Source organism: Antechinus flavipes, chromosome 4 (genome assembly GCF_016432865.1).
Source record: "Antechinus flavipes isolate AdamAnt ecotype Samford, QLD, Australia chromosome 4, AdamAnt_v2, whole genome shotgun sequence".
NCBI lineage: Eukaryota > Metazoa > Chordata > Mammalia > Dasyuromorphia > Dasyuridae > Antechinus > Antechinus flavipes.
The window spans coordinates 43,957,064-43,971,989 of record NC_067401.1 but is presented as its reverse complement, the minus strand read 5'-3'; positions in this window follow the sequence as shown (position 1 = coordinate 43,971,989).

Sequence of the window (14,926 nt, the reverse complement as noted above, 5' to 3'; positions counted from 1 at the left end):
ATCTATAATTTGAGGCTTCTGATTGTAGAGGGGGAAAAATCTGTTGCATCTGTGGCCATTTTCTCATAGGCTGTCACTGGTTTTTGTGTTATAGAATGATAGAGTGGTCTTATTAACCATGTCAGAGGCTCAAAGAAGAAGGTCAAGTTAAAGCAGGAACTAGGACCATTCTGATGAATTTCCCTTCCTAGCTTTAAAAGATCCATATGTACATAGCTCTTTCATGGGTAGCAGAACTATTCTCTAAGCTAAGACACTCTGACTCCAAACCCACCCTAGTGAGAGGCTCTGCTACCTCTTAGCTCAGACAAGTGGATTGTTGCCTCAACAAAAAAATTTTCATTCCCACCCAAGGAACCAATCTTAACATCCCTATTTTCTTGGGGCACCTGAAATAGGTTAATATAAAATTCTAGCTCTGGCTTTTGTGAGCTTTGCAGCCATAGACAACTTCTCTGATTTCTCCATACTCCACATTTCTCATCTATTTAGGACACTGAGGGAATGAAAAAAATGACACAACAAAAAGTTTGCTTTCATTCCTAGAGTGTAGATTGGGAATAATTCCATCCCCAGAGACAACAGTTCTGTCCTCAGTGAGAGCAGCCTGTCCAAGAAACACCATCCAGGACAAAGTGAACAGTCATGACTTTATTAGATTTATAGAAAATGTGGCAGACTAGGTAATTTCCAATGAACAATGACTACTGCCTATGATCTTTCTTAGTCCTGATATCTAGTATAAGATGCATGTTAAGCACCTAAGGTGGATTAGCAATGGCTTCAGGAATAGGCTGCCTCCTGACCTAGAGCTTCTCTTGAATAGCATTGGTTTCTCCAATTACTCTTTTCACCCTATAGGAGCCTAGGGTCTATATGATGTCATGATCTCTCTCTCTCTCTCTCTCTCTCTCTCTCTCTCTCTCTCTCTCTCTCTCTCTCTCTCTCTTTTTCTCTCTCTCTCTCTCTCTCTCTTCTCTCTCTCTTCTCTCTCTCTCTCTCTCTCTCTCTCTCCTCTCTCTCTCTCTCTCTCTCTCTCTCTCTCTCTCTTCTCTCTCTCTCTCTTCTCTCTTGCTCTCTGTCTTTCTCTCTGTGTCTCTCTCCCTTTGTCTCTGTCTCTCTGTCTCTCTGTGTCTGTCTCTCTGTCTCTTCTCTCTCTCCATCTTCCTTTCTTCCCTCTCTCCTCTCTCTCATCATGACAATACATTCAGAAAGGAAATTGAAGTTGAGTCAACAAGTTGGCAGGCATTTATTATATGCCAACTATGAGCCAGGCTTTGTGCTAAGAACTGGGAGATAGAAAGAAAGACAAAAGACACTCAAAGTACTCACACTATAATGGGAGAAACAGCACACAAACAACTATGTTTGCTGGAGATAAACACAGGATGAACTGGAGCCAATCTTAGTATTTAGAGGGAATGGTAATGGCTTCTTGCAGAACACTTGCATTTTGTTCTAGAAACTTAGTTTTTTTCTTTATCGTATTGGCAATTTAGGATCTCTCATTGTCTCTGTTTTGCCAACTACAATAAGATAGTGAAAACTTCACTTTTTAAATAATCAAAATGATTTTATAAAATCTCACAACTCTGGAAGGTAACAAGAGCATTTTTATTCCCTTTCAGCAGGTGGGAAAACTGAGACTTTGGAAGGTAACATGACTTGCTTGAGGATGTAGCAGAAAATCAAGTCTTCCCATTAATTCTCTTGGGCAGGTTTTAAAAGGGACCTTGGAAAATCTCCTAGCAAAAGATGCTTGGCTCTCACAAATTTTCAAAGCTTCTCTTTTGAAGAATTTGATATTATAAAAATCATAGAAATCTAGTTGCTATGCCCAAAGGGTTATATAGAACTGTGCAAAATCTTTGAGGCAGCAGGGCAATTACTGAGTTTATATCACAGAGAGATCGTAAAAGAGAAAAAAAATCCACATGTACAAAAATGTTTGTGACAGCTTTTTGTGGTTACAAGGAACTGGAAATTGAATAGATGCTCATCAATTGAGTAATGGCTGAATAAATTATGGTATATCAATATAATGGAATAAAATTGTTCTATGAGAAATAATGAGCAGGTTTATTTCAGAAAAATCTAGAAAGACTTAGATGAACTGATGCTGATTGAAGTAAGCAGAACCAGGAGATCATTGTACACAGAAACAACAAGATCATGTGATGATCAACTGTGATGGACTTGGTTCTTCCCACAATGAGGTGAAACTTGCACATCTAGAGAGAGAGCTATAGAGACTAAATGTGGTTCAAAGCAGAATATTTTCATGTTATTGCTGTTACTGTTTGTTTGTATGGTTTTTTTTTATTCTTTCTTGTGTTTTTTTTCTTTTTTGATGAGTTTCCTGCACAGAATGACAAATATGGAAATATTTTTAGAAGCATTGTACCTGTTTAATCTATATTAAATTGCTTTCTGTCTTGGGGAAGAAAGGAGAGATAGGGAGAAAAATTTGGAACACAAAGTTTTGCAAAGGTGAATGTTGAAACGTATCTTTGCATATATTTGGAAAAATAAAATTTAAAAACATTTTTTAAAAAGAAATCTAGTTAGAAGGGATTCAATACCTGTGACCCGATGCCTAGACTGAGAACTCCCTTCCTTCATTTTATAAATAAGGAAACAGTATGAGATTTCTTGACGTGTCCAAGATTATAACAGTGGCAAGAACAGATCCAGGATTTGAATCAAAGTCTCCTGACTACAAATCTAATAATCTTTACATTGTCATGTACTACTACTACTGTCATCAATACTGCCTGAATCTTGTGAGCAGATAGAGCTGTTGATGAAAGGCACTCTTTTACAAAGCTCCAGAGGACTCCTTCCAAAATGTTAGACAGCAGACCTAAGATTCATTTGCTGCACTGGATTCTATCCTGTCCTTTGAATCCAAGAGGGTGCCACTGAGCCCGTAGCCAGAGTCAGCACAGTAGAGTGGGAAAGGACAAGAATGGAAATTCATAAGAAACACACCTTGAAATCCTGTCTTAAGCAACTTTGTGACCATGGAAAAGTCCCCCACTTCTCTGAGTCTTGTCTTCTTTATAAAATTATAATTATAGATAATTATAGTACTTTTCTCACAAGGTTCTAATGCCATAATTTATGTGGATCACTTCAAAAACTTTAATCAACAATATAATTGCCAGTTATTATTATGCTCTCTATAGGAGAAAAAGACATAAATTATAGATGATGGACAGAGCAGGGGAAAGAGTAGAGGGAGGAGGAGGGTGAAAGTGGCGATAAAAGGATGAGAGAGAGGGAAGGAGGAATAGAGAAGGGAGTAGAAGAGAAAGAAAAGAGGAGTAGAAGGAAGAAGAGAGGAGATGGTAGAGAGGGGAGGAGAGGAGAGGAAAGGAAAAGAGAGAAGAGAGAGGAGGGAAGGGGAATAAAAGAAGGTATGGGAAGGGAGAAAGGGGTAGAGAAAGGCAAGGGAAGGGAAGGGAAAGAGAGGAAATGAAAGGAGAGAGAAGAAGAAGAGGGAGAGAGGAGAGAAAAGAAAAGGGAGAGGAAAGGAGTGAGGAGGAGCGAAAAGAAAGGAATGTGATATGACTTCAAAAGACAGAATTTTTTTAATTTAAAAATTAAATATGTCTCCTTCATCCATCTTGTCCTTGTCTAGAATCATGTCTCTTGATTTAGTGGCAGTTTTTCTTTCTTTTCCTATCATAGTATACTCCTATCCTATGCATAGACTTTCTGTAAAAATGATGCTCTGTCAGTATAGCATATATGTGAAGGGCTTATGGGCTGTGAGAACCTAGTGATATAGGATAGAAGCTGAAACCACAAACATCTGCTCTCCATTCAAGTCAAACAGCACTTCTCCCTTTCTCCCATCCTTTTCTTTTACCCCTAGAATCCTCAGGGGTCAGAATCTTCTGCTCAACAAATTAGAAAGTTTTTTTTTTTCCTTTTGAAGCTGGGATCCCTTTGAGGTTTGCATTTCCATTGCAAAACTCTTTTGAAATACTTGTATCTGCTTTTCCTCTAAGATAAAGGACTAAAGTAAGCCTATTCCCCACTGGATCCTCTTTAATTATTTCACTAAACAGGAAAAAAAATGGCTATGTCATTGAAAACATGAAACGCACCTAAAAAAATATTCTTAAATAAAGACCAATGGAATCAAGGTGTGACATCTCTAGGAAGAGCCAAGTCAAAAAAGAGTCAGTCATGCTGGTGGCCAAGTTAAATAACTCATAATTTTGGATCCCAGAGTCCCTCTGGAGCCTTTGATTGTAGGCTTATGGAAGGCCTGGACAAGCAAGAGGGCCCCAGTTGTGTCTTGTTTAACTTGGCCCTTTGCATGGCTAACCCTTTTGCATTTTGGCTCTCCCTGCACATCTCACACCTTTCCACAAATGACCTTTTCACTCTGCTCGGCTTTTTTGTTGTAGGTTAAGTGTCTGCTCACATTCACGTCACTGAGCTCCTGGCCCAAAGAGGATGCTATGGATGGTGTTGGCCCTGTGAGAAAGAAGGCACAGCTGCTTATTTGGTCATTCTCTTTGTACCAGGAACATGTGACAAAGCATCTTTGCAGCTTTGCAGCTTTGCCAGGCAGATCTAGGGGGTTCTTTTGGTGGGTCTTTCTGGCCAGCCAGCTGTTTTGTTTAATCTGAGCTTCCTGCTTTCTGAGACAATAATAACCAGTAAATTGATAAATAAAATATCATTAATATGTAGTGAGTCTTACTAACCATTCTAAAAGTTAATAGCCAGATGGTCTCTCTATTAATAGTTAACAATAGTATTTCAGAAGACAAACTTTGAAATGATATTCATCCCAATTATACATAATAGATGTGTGTAAGTGTACTGTGAGCTAGGCATTGTGCTAAACTCTGGAAATATGAGCCAGTAAAATTGTCCTTGCCCTCAAGTAGCTTATATTCTAACAGAGAAAGACTACATAAAGAAGAGCAAGAAATGGGGTAGGGAGGGAAATATGGCCAGGAAAGAACAAGGAAATCTGATTCTGGGCAAGAAAAAATGAAAATTCATCTATTAGACATCAGATTCCCTGAAGGAAGTGGAGCAGAAATTTATAGATATAGATATGATAGAAGATGACTGAAGATGAAAGTTGGGGTACAAGCAGAATGAGGTAGAGATTTTATTTTTTAAGTGGATAAGGTTCTGACAGGCAAGATAACTAGTCCAATATCATTTTACACATAAGGATAGCTCTGAACTCAAATCTTTACTCCAAGCCCAAGACATACACCACCCTAATTGTCTCTAGAAATCCCTGTACTATTATCAACAAATTCCCCCATAGCCTCAGAATTTCCAAATCTATCTCTTTGAGATAACAGAAACCAGGTTCTTCTCTTATTTTCCAATATCTCTTATAAGTTTATCCAAATAAAAATGACTCCTCCGATTTCCCTAATTCACAGGAGTAAAAGAAAATATTTGTAGGCTGCTCTTTCTGTAGCCTTTAAACCATTTTTCTACCACCCTCCCTCTCTCAAAGACCAACTCTTTCATTTCTTTTTGGCCTTGCTACTATTATCTACCAAATTCCACATCAGTCTCTATCATTTTCAATTGCCTTAGTGCTTAATCCATTGTATTCTCCATCCCATTTCCTGGCATTGTTTTTGGAATCCTCACTGTTCAAGCTGGCAGACCCTTTGACATTTTGGCCACATAAATCCTCAACTCCAATAACCTCCTTTTCTACCCAACTCAAGCCACATATCCAAATGGGCATATTTATTATCTCTCTGAATTACACCACTTCAAGATCTCCATCCACAACTTTCTATCCTTAATTTTAGACCATTCTGTCATGCATATGACACCAATTAATTGCCTTCAATGACTTGTCCAATTCCTATTTCCCCATTTCTTTGCTCTGGTATTATTTGCCTTCATAGTCAAGACTGACTCCATTATTTTCCATTTTTTTAATTCATCAATGACTTCTCTAAATTCACTTCTCCTTCTCCTTTAACCATTCTCAGTCTACAAATCTTCATTTCTGGCTTATATTTACTCTCTGATTTCCCAGAGAATTTCTAGAGAAAGTTGTCAAAATCAAATTGATTTCACCCACAATAATTTTAAATTCTATTTTTATGTGAATTTGAGAAACATTTTTAAATTACTATTTCAATAAACAAAACATTCAATTTATAAAACATTCAGTATTGAAAATTATATATTTCAACATACAAAAATGGAGAAAAGAAGGTTGCACATGAAACTATGAATTTCATTTATCTCTCATTTTGATTTTTTTGTCTATTAAAATTAATATGATAGTAATAAAACTGTTCTGCTTATCTGCATGCAGTTCTGATCTTTCTAGTTTCTTCTTTAAATTTTTAGATTTCATTCATATTCATTTCTTTATTTGCTATTTTTAATGCATTACCATAACGTCTCAGTTTCCCATAAATTATCTTCCTAAGTAGAAATCCTACCTGGGCAAGTTCACAACCTTTCTGAACCTCAATTTTCCCTTTTTTTTTCCTTTTAAAAAGATTTTTATATATTTGATTTTTTATGAAATAAAACAAGCATTTTTTTAAATGAGGATTAGAGTTGCTGATCCTTAAGATCTACTTGAATCCTGATTTTGTCACTTAATCCCTTTGTGACTTTGGGGAAATCATTGAATTTTTTGTGCCTCAGTTTCCTTATCCATAAAATGAAGGGATTAAAATAAATAACTCCCTTTCCAGCTCAAAACCTATGATTCTATGTTACTTTGACCAATTTTTTTTTTTTGCTTTGGATTTACCCTATTCTGTAAAGAAGCATAATGGAAGATATTATAAGAGCTTTAGCCTAGAAGATTTATATGTCCTAAATGTTTAAGCTAATTACATTTATAAGATTTTATCTTACAATATCAGATTTTGAGTTTTCACTGTCTCTTGTCAGAAAGGAATAAGAAAGACCTAGGACTGAAATCCAAGTCATGTGAAGTTATTCAGTTAGGATTAGAGGATCATCTGAGGCTTTTGTACATCTGAGACTTCCTATTGTTAGGGATATTAGAGTGTCCTTATAGGAATAGGCTCAAGTCTCAGTTAATATTAATTGGATATTCAAAGCTTAACCTAACTTAGAAATCAAATTAGAAATGTTGGGAGAATGGGGCAGAAAAGAAGGAGGGGAGTTGAGCCAAAAAGGTTTCCATTAGTACTTTCACATGTTAGAATCTTGAATGGAAAATCCCATTAGATGTCAAAGCTTTTCTCGTGGCACAACAGTATTTCTTCTTCTGGCTGACAGCAAAAGGTGTTGCAAGCAGAAATCTGTGAAAATAGCAAGCTAAGCAATGTTAGAGACATCACAGTGCTGAGTAGAAGAACATAGCACACTTAGGCTATGTCTATTGGATTTTCCCCTGAAATGAATTGGAGGAAAGAGAAAGAGTCAAAGAAGAGCTAATTCAATTATTGTCCACTTTCAGAATATTCTCAATGATATCCTTAGAGAATCTCTCAAAGATTGAATAATACTCAGAATACCCTTACAAGGTGTCCATCTACTGTACCACCTAGCTGCCTCATTATTAGAAATGAAAATAGAAATATTCAAAAAGCAGGACATGATCAATCCATAGGGTTATAAGAAGCATTTTCCTTTCTGGTGACAGGAATAAAGAGGTTGCAAATGGATTTTGGTGTGAATGAAGAGTGAAGAGGAGTTACTTTCTATATTCCTGAAATTCTCTTGAAATCTAGAATATATCTCCCAAGTATGATTAGGATGAAGGGGAAGAACACTGGTAATTTTTGTTTGTTTTATTGATCCCTTTTATATTATGTCACATGTATGTCTAAGTATGCTCCCTCTACTCCATTGCCTAGGAAACTTTCCCTTATAAGAAAAACTTAGGGACTAAGTTCCTACTAATTTTACAAAAATTACTTATTTATCAATTGTGTTTGGGAGCAAGTACAGTATTCCACATCTATCATCATACCCACATATACAGTTCTTCAATGAAAGGAAGAAGATGAATTTTTTCACCTTCTCTGGTCCAGTTAGAAAAGATGAGTTAAATTTAGTTATTTAAATTACACAATATTGAAGAAATTTTTATTGTTTTCATTTGCCTTATTTTAGTCATGTATCTCTTTTCATGGGAAGATGGATAGATTACTGGTCCTGGGATGAGAAAGAACCAAGTTGTGTTTAAATCACTTAAACCTATTTGCCTCAGTTTCCTCATTTGTGAAATGAGCTGGAGAAGGAAAAGGTAAACCACTCCAGTATCTTTACCAAGAAAATTCAAAAGTAGTCACCAAGAGTTTAACATAATTGAAAAGCAACTGAACAAAATATTGTTTTCATATTTTTTGCTTGAAATGGAAAGTGGGAAGACATATGAATGTATTTATATGTCTTCCCACTTTCTGCTATTGTTCATCATCTCTTAGTGTTGTAATAGTTCATTACATCTGTATACCACATCTTATTTAATCATTCTCCTATCTATACATCATTTTTGTTTCCAGTACTTTGCTTCCATAAGATGTGCTTCTCTGAATATTTGGTATATGTGGGATCTTTACATTAGTTTTTAAGTCTTTTTTTGGCAAAATTTCAAATCATTTTCCCAAATGGTTGGGCCAATCTGCATCTTCAACAGCAAATGAGTGAAGTGTTCAATCATTCTGAATTATGAAAGAGGAATTAAATGTCTCTTGGTAGTCTCTACCTCAAAAAAAAGGGCTGCAGTGAAGTGAAAAACCAGAAAGCATGAGCAGGAAGTATCTAAGAGGGAAACAGCATTAGTCTAGGTCATAAAAGATGAGTGTGCTATGCAGTAAAATGAGCTAAGGAGGAAAACATGATGAATGTTTTCTCAGTTTAGCCCAGCAGGCCCTCTTTTACCATACAGTGTGACAGTGAGAACCTAGAAAGAATATAGAGCTACTGTGGCAGGATCCTTCTCAGTAAATGTGAGGAGGAACTTTTGTGTAGGAACCCAAATCTGAAGACAAGACCCATGCATGTCATCTTCCTCCACCATCTCCAACACCTTATGGATTTAAAAACATGTATTATTTCAAATTTCTTCAAAATCCAAAAGAAACACTTTTATTAAAAGTAGAAAAGATGGATTTTCTAGCTTTTAAAAAATCTTTCACAGAAAGGGTCTCTTTAAAAATAATAACACATATTTATTAATTTCAGGCACAATTCTTGGTGCTGGGAATAGAAGGAGAAAAATAAAAATCTTTGTTATCTGAAAGGATCCATTATATTAAGAGGAATCTCTCATCACCATTGTACAATTTATTAAATTACTTGCTAGTAGGCTTGGAAAGCAGGAAAATTAAATTTTAATCTCTAAGCAAATGATCCTGGGATGTATTTGGTCTCTCCTGGTTCTTCCTCTCAGTTTCCTTTGCTGTACAAGAATGTACAGAAGGTATACATTTGCATAAATTCAAAATAATTCAAGGAGAAAAAGAGCTTCACAAAGGAAGTAACATCCAAGATGAGCTTTAAAGGAAGCCAAGGATTTTAAGTGGCAGATGTGAAGTGGGAGTTCCAAAAAACTTAATACATGGGGGAAAATGCTTGGCTATATAATGCACATGAAGAAGTAGATTAGTAAGGTCCTTTCACAGTCTTATTTTATTACAGATAATTGTTTCAAAAAAAGCTTTCACCAAGGTTATGTGTCATTTCCTCTCAACATATAATTAATTCCATTTGAATTCACTCCATTTGAATTCTGATGTTCTTCATGAGAGGGTAGAAAAGGGACTGCAGAAAGCAAAGATAGGACAAGCTGCTGGATGATACCAAGCATTAGATACTTCCCTCAACTTTTGTAAAATTATTCACTCTGTTTCTCCTTCTCCCTCCTACCTTCTCATTTTACTTTGATTAACATCCATGTCCTGGCCCCTAACTATGGGTGTCCTTCAAAATCATCTCTCAAGGTCTCGTTATTTCTCTCTCTGTACAATTTCTCTTGGTGATCTCATTAATTTCCATGAATTTGATAAAATAACTGAACTTGAATTTTCAGGGCCTGAATTCAATCTTGATTCCTCCATTTATCTGAATAACTTTGAGCAAATTATTTAACCTCTCGTCCTCAGTTTCTTCATTTGTAAAGTTAAGGGTTAGGAACCCACCCAAAACCACAAGATGGAATGAAATAATGCACTCCACAGAATAAAGAAATTTGGTCAAGATGCAGTTTTGCAAACCTGATCCTAATCATCAATGAGAAAAGATGGAGATTAAATTGAAAGGAGGCATTTAAAAGATCCTACAAAGAAAATTAACTTGAGCAATTTTTTTTTGCTTTTAAAACACCCCAGACAATAAAAATAAAAGAAAAAATTTTAAGGTACAGCTAAGTGACATAATGGATAGAGTGTTGGTTCTGGAGTCAGGAAGACTCATCTTCCCAAGTTCAAATCTGGCCTCAGACACTTACTAGCTGTGTGACCTTGTAAAAATCACTTAATCTTGTTGGCCTTAGTTTCCTTATCTGTGAAATGAGCTGGAGAAAGAAATGACAAGTCACTCCAGTATCTTTGCCAAGAAAACCCATGGGTCATGAACTGCTGGACATAAGTGAAATGCTAGTAAATAAGCAAAGATAATAAAACAAATTATCCCAGAAAAAGGAAAATAATAAAAAGAGAAAGAAGTTTATGAAGTTACCAAGAAGAAACAACAGAGAAACCATTAAGAAATTTCTTTTAGAAAGTACCCAAAGAGATAAGGGAGAAAGTAGAAATACAGTAAAAGTGATGGTGAAGAAATAGACTGCATATACTCTGGACTGTCTCATGACACTTTGCCTACAATTGAATTAAAGTATTATTTTCTTTTCATTTCTTTTCTTTCCTTTTTGTAGGATCAAACTACAGTTTGGGAAAGCTAAAGGTGAGAAAGGGAAAAAAGAGAAAGAGGAATAGATGATATAGACTAATCAAGTCAAAAGTTAACAATGAAGAGAAAATGATTTGAAGTCTTCCAGAGTAAAGACAGTACAAGCAAATAAGTGAGAAGATAGATGGAAAGAATAAAATAGGGAGAAGGGAGAATCCTTTCAGTGGTGGAAGAGAGTCCTACTGAAGACCCATCCTGTTAAGGACCATGTCTAAGTGAAGGAGCAGGTCCATTCTCCAAGAGCCTCCACAGCTATGGATCATAACACTTGAAGGAGTTGCAGAGCAGCTTTTGCTGATACAGATATTTTTGTGGATTGGGAATGAAATAAATTGGAGGGAAGAGGAGAGAGGTCAGAGAACCCTTCCCCTTCTTCCCCCCCTCCTCCCTCTTCCTTTTCTTCTTTCTCCTCCCCCTTTCCCTCCTCCCCCCCGTCATATTGCAATACCCTCTCATGATCGAAAAAAGATATTCTATAAATGGAGATAGTGATCTTAAAATGGGTATAATTACTAGAGATCTGATGCTTAGAGAGACCGTTTATTCCACCTCAGAAAAAGAGAGCTTTTGTGGGCAATAGACACCTAGAAATGTGGGAAGACATGGTTCCTAAGAGAGGTATTATGACAAAAAGGAAAAGGGTGGGGAGAATGATCATGGAAAAGAAAAAGATTAATAAAGAACTGAACAATCAAGGACATTTCCTACCATTAGATAATGTTTTTGCCCCTTCTTTTACTTGAGGAATAAAAATTAGATAAATTAGGTCAAGTAAAACATAGTTGGAGGCAAGGACTAAAAGGCTATTACAGAGAAATTGCTTAAAAGAAGAAATTCAAAAGAGGATAAAATCTTAGAAGTTTTAATTCCATGAAAAATACAGAAACTAAAGAAGGAATAAATAGGTAGGAAGGACATGAATTTTTTTTTCAAGCCTAGAATGGACAGAATGGGAAGAGAAACAATGAAGAGAATGAAGGCAAAATAGAAATTGAAAGAAAAAACTAACTAGGAAATAAAATTGAAGGGGAAGAAAGGAAAATGGGATTTTACTTAAGCAAGAGAAAAAAAAGGGGAAGAATTAGATAAAAATAAAAGGACAGAATAAAAAAGAAATCCATAAGTTAAGTAAAACTGCATATCTAGGGAAAATAATTTCAAATGGAGAAGGATTAAGGGTGAGGGAAAGAGAACCTTAGTTTGCCTAAAAAAAAAAAAATTAAATTAGAATAGCCAAAGAGATAAAGTACTATCTTTACAAAAAAAAAATTCTAATTCAGAAAAAAAAGGAGTCAAATGGAAGAATATAAGTTTAAACTTGAATGTGAATGGATTAAACAATCTAATAAAATAAAAAATGACAGATTGAATAAAAAAACAAAACCCCACAATCTGTTGTTTACAAGGATCACATCTAAAAAAAAAAAAAAAAAAAAAAAGATGACATATACAGAATAAAAAATTAAAGGCTTAAACTAAAGTTACTATGCTTCAGATGAATACAAAAAACAAAAGTTGTAATCATATCATCAGACAGAACAAAAAAAAATATCAAGAATTTATAACAGAAAAAGAAATAAACAAGGAAAGTACATTATACTAAAAGAAATAATAGAAAAAACAAATCATTATCATTAAATTTATATGCTCCCAATTCCTTAGCAATTAAACTAATAAAGGAAACAATAACTCAATTATAAAGACATATGCAGTAATAAAACAGTGGCAGTAGATTTTAATGTCCCTTTCTCTGTTTTGGACAAGTCAAATGGAAAAGAAAGCAAAATTACAAAATATAGCATTGAACAACTTTCTGGTTCTTTGAAAATACTAATAAATTTGATAACTTATAGCCAAATTTATTTAAAAGAAGAGAATAAAATCATTTTTTAAAAAAGATGACAAAATCACAACAAAACAATTTATCAGATCCTTCTATGCAGTTATATGTTATTAAAGGCAAGAAAACAAAAGAAATAGAATATGTTCAAAATATAAAATACCCAAACTAAAAGAAGAAAAATAGTTATCTTAGATAATCCAATCTCAGTAAAAGAAATTGAACTGGCTGTGAAGGAGCTATCAAAATAGGAAAAGAGGTTGTAGGGGGAGTAGAGAACTGGACCTAATCATTTACAGAAAATTTCTACCAAACTTTGAAGGATAATGCAAAGTATTCTCAAAAATTGAAGAAGAAAAAACTCTTTGCCATATTCCATTCATGAGATAAGTGTAGTCTTAAAACTTATACCAGGAAATAAAATAAAATAAAAGGAGAATGGATTAATATTATTAATGAATATAAATTCAAACAATTTAAATAAAATCTTATCAGACTACAGCAATCTACTCAAGTACAGAAGAAATTTGACAGTCTACTTAGAAAATCCTAGACCATCAGCAAAAATACTAATTCAAAGTAACTTTAGTGGCGTCACAGGCTACCAAAAGAACTCTCCAAAATCAATAGTTTTTTTACATAATAAGAATAAAATCCAGTAGACAATAATAGGGAAATCCGATTCCAATTAACTACAAAATGCATAAAATAATTTGGAATCAAAGTACCAAAGCACATAAAATACTTGTAGGTATTAAATTACAAAATGTTCTTTAAAGAAATAAAGAACAATTTAACTCTCTTGGAGGAATATTCAGTGTCCATTGCTGATCCATGTCCATCTAATTAAAATTGCAGTACTACCAGAGTTAATTTATTCTTTTAGTATTACACTATGCAAATTAGCAAAAGAATACTTTTTCAAAAGATGCAATAATAACAAAATTAATTTGGGAAAATAAAAGATCTAGACAACCACAACAAATAATGAAAACATGTATGGGCAAAGAGGTAATTGCACGTACATACCTCAAACTATATCATAAAGCAGAGGTCATCAAAACCATGTGGAATTGGTTAAACAGTAGATGGGGGTAAATCAGTGGAATAGAATAGCAAGGGAGAAACTGAAATAATGGAAATCAAAAACCCAATATCTTATAACTGGAAAACATAAATTACTTATGAATTGATTCTCTACTTGATTTTAAAAAATTACTAGGAAGAAGTCTGACAAAAATTATTTTGGGCCCCATACCTTAGATCACATTCCAAAATGTGTTTTTAATGGTATGTGACCATAATATTTAAAATTATATCATCAATAATTATGAGAAAATACAATTTTATATTTTATATCTTTTATAACTGTGGGTGGTTGTATTCTTAACCAAACAAGGAATAAAGTAAATGTAAAAATAATAATAATAATAATTAATTACACGAAAATGTTTTATACACCCAGAATTAATAAACTTAGAATATGAACGAAATGATAGAAGTGGAAAAAATTCTTTGTGTCATTTCTCTGACAAGAATTTGGTAATCAAACTATATTCTCTGTGTGTGTGTCTCTCTGTGTGTCTCTATCTTTCTTTCTCTCTGTGTCTCTTTCTCTGTCTCTCTGTCTCTCTATGTCTCTGTCTCTGTCTTTCTGTCTCTGTCTGTCTCTGTTTCTCTCTCTCTCTGTCTCTCTGTCTCTGTCTCTGTCTCTCTTTCTCTCTCTCTCTCTCTGTCTCTCTGTCTCTCTCTCTCTGATTTTTGTCTCTGTCTGTCCCTCTCACTGTCCCTCTCTATCCCAATAAATAATTGGTCAAAGAATGTTCAGTTCCCAAAATAATTTCAAATGATTAAAAGTCATATGAATGAATGAAAGCACCAAATCACAATTAATACAAAAATAAACATCAAAATTGCCCTGAGGTTTTACCTTACACCCTGAAAATGGAAAATAAAACAAAAGATGAGAATAGTCAATGTTGGAAGAGAAGGAGCTGTGAATCAATATAATAATTTTGGAGAGCAATATGAAATTAAGTGAAGGAAAGAAAATGCCCATACCCTTTGGCCCAGAAATTCCATTTCTAGGTTTCTGTCTCAAGGAGGCCATTGATAAGAAGAAAGTTCCCATTTACACCAAAATATTTACAACACTTTTTGTGATAGAAACAC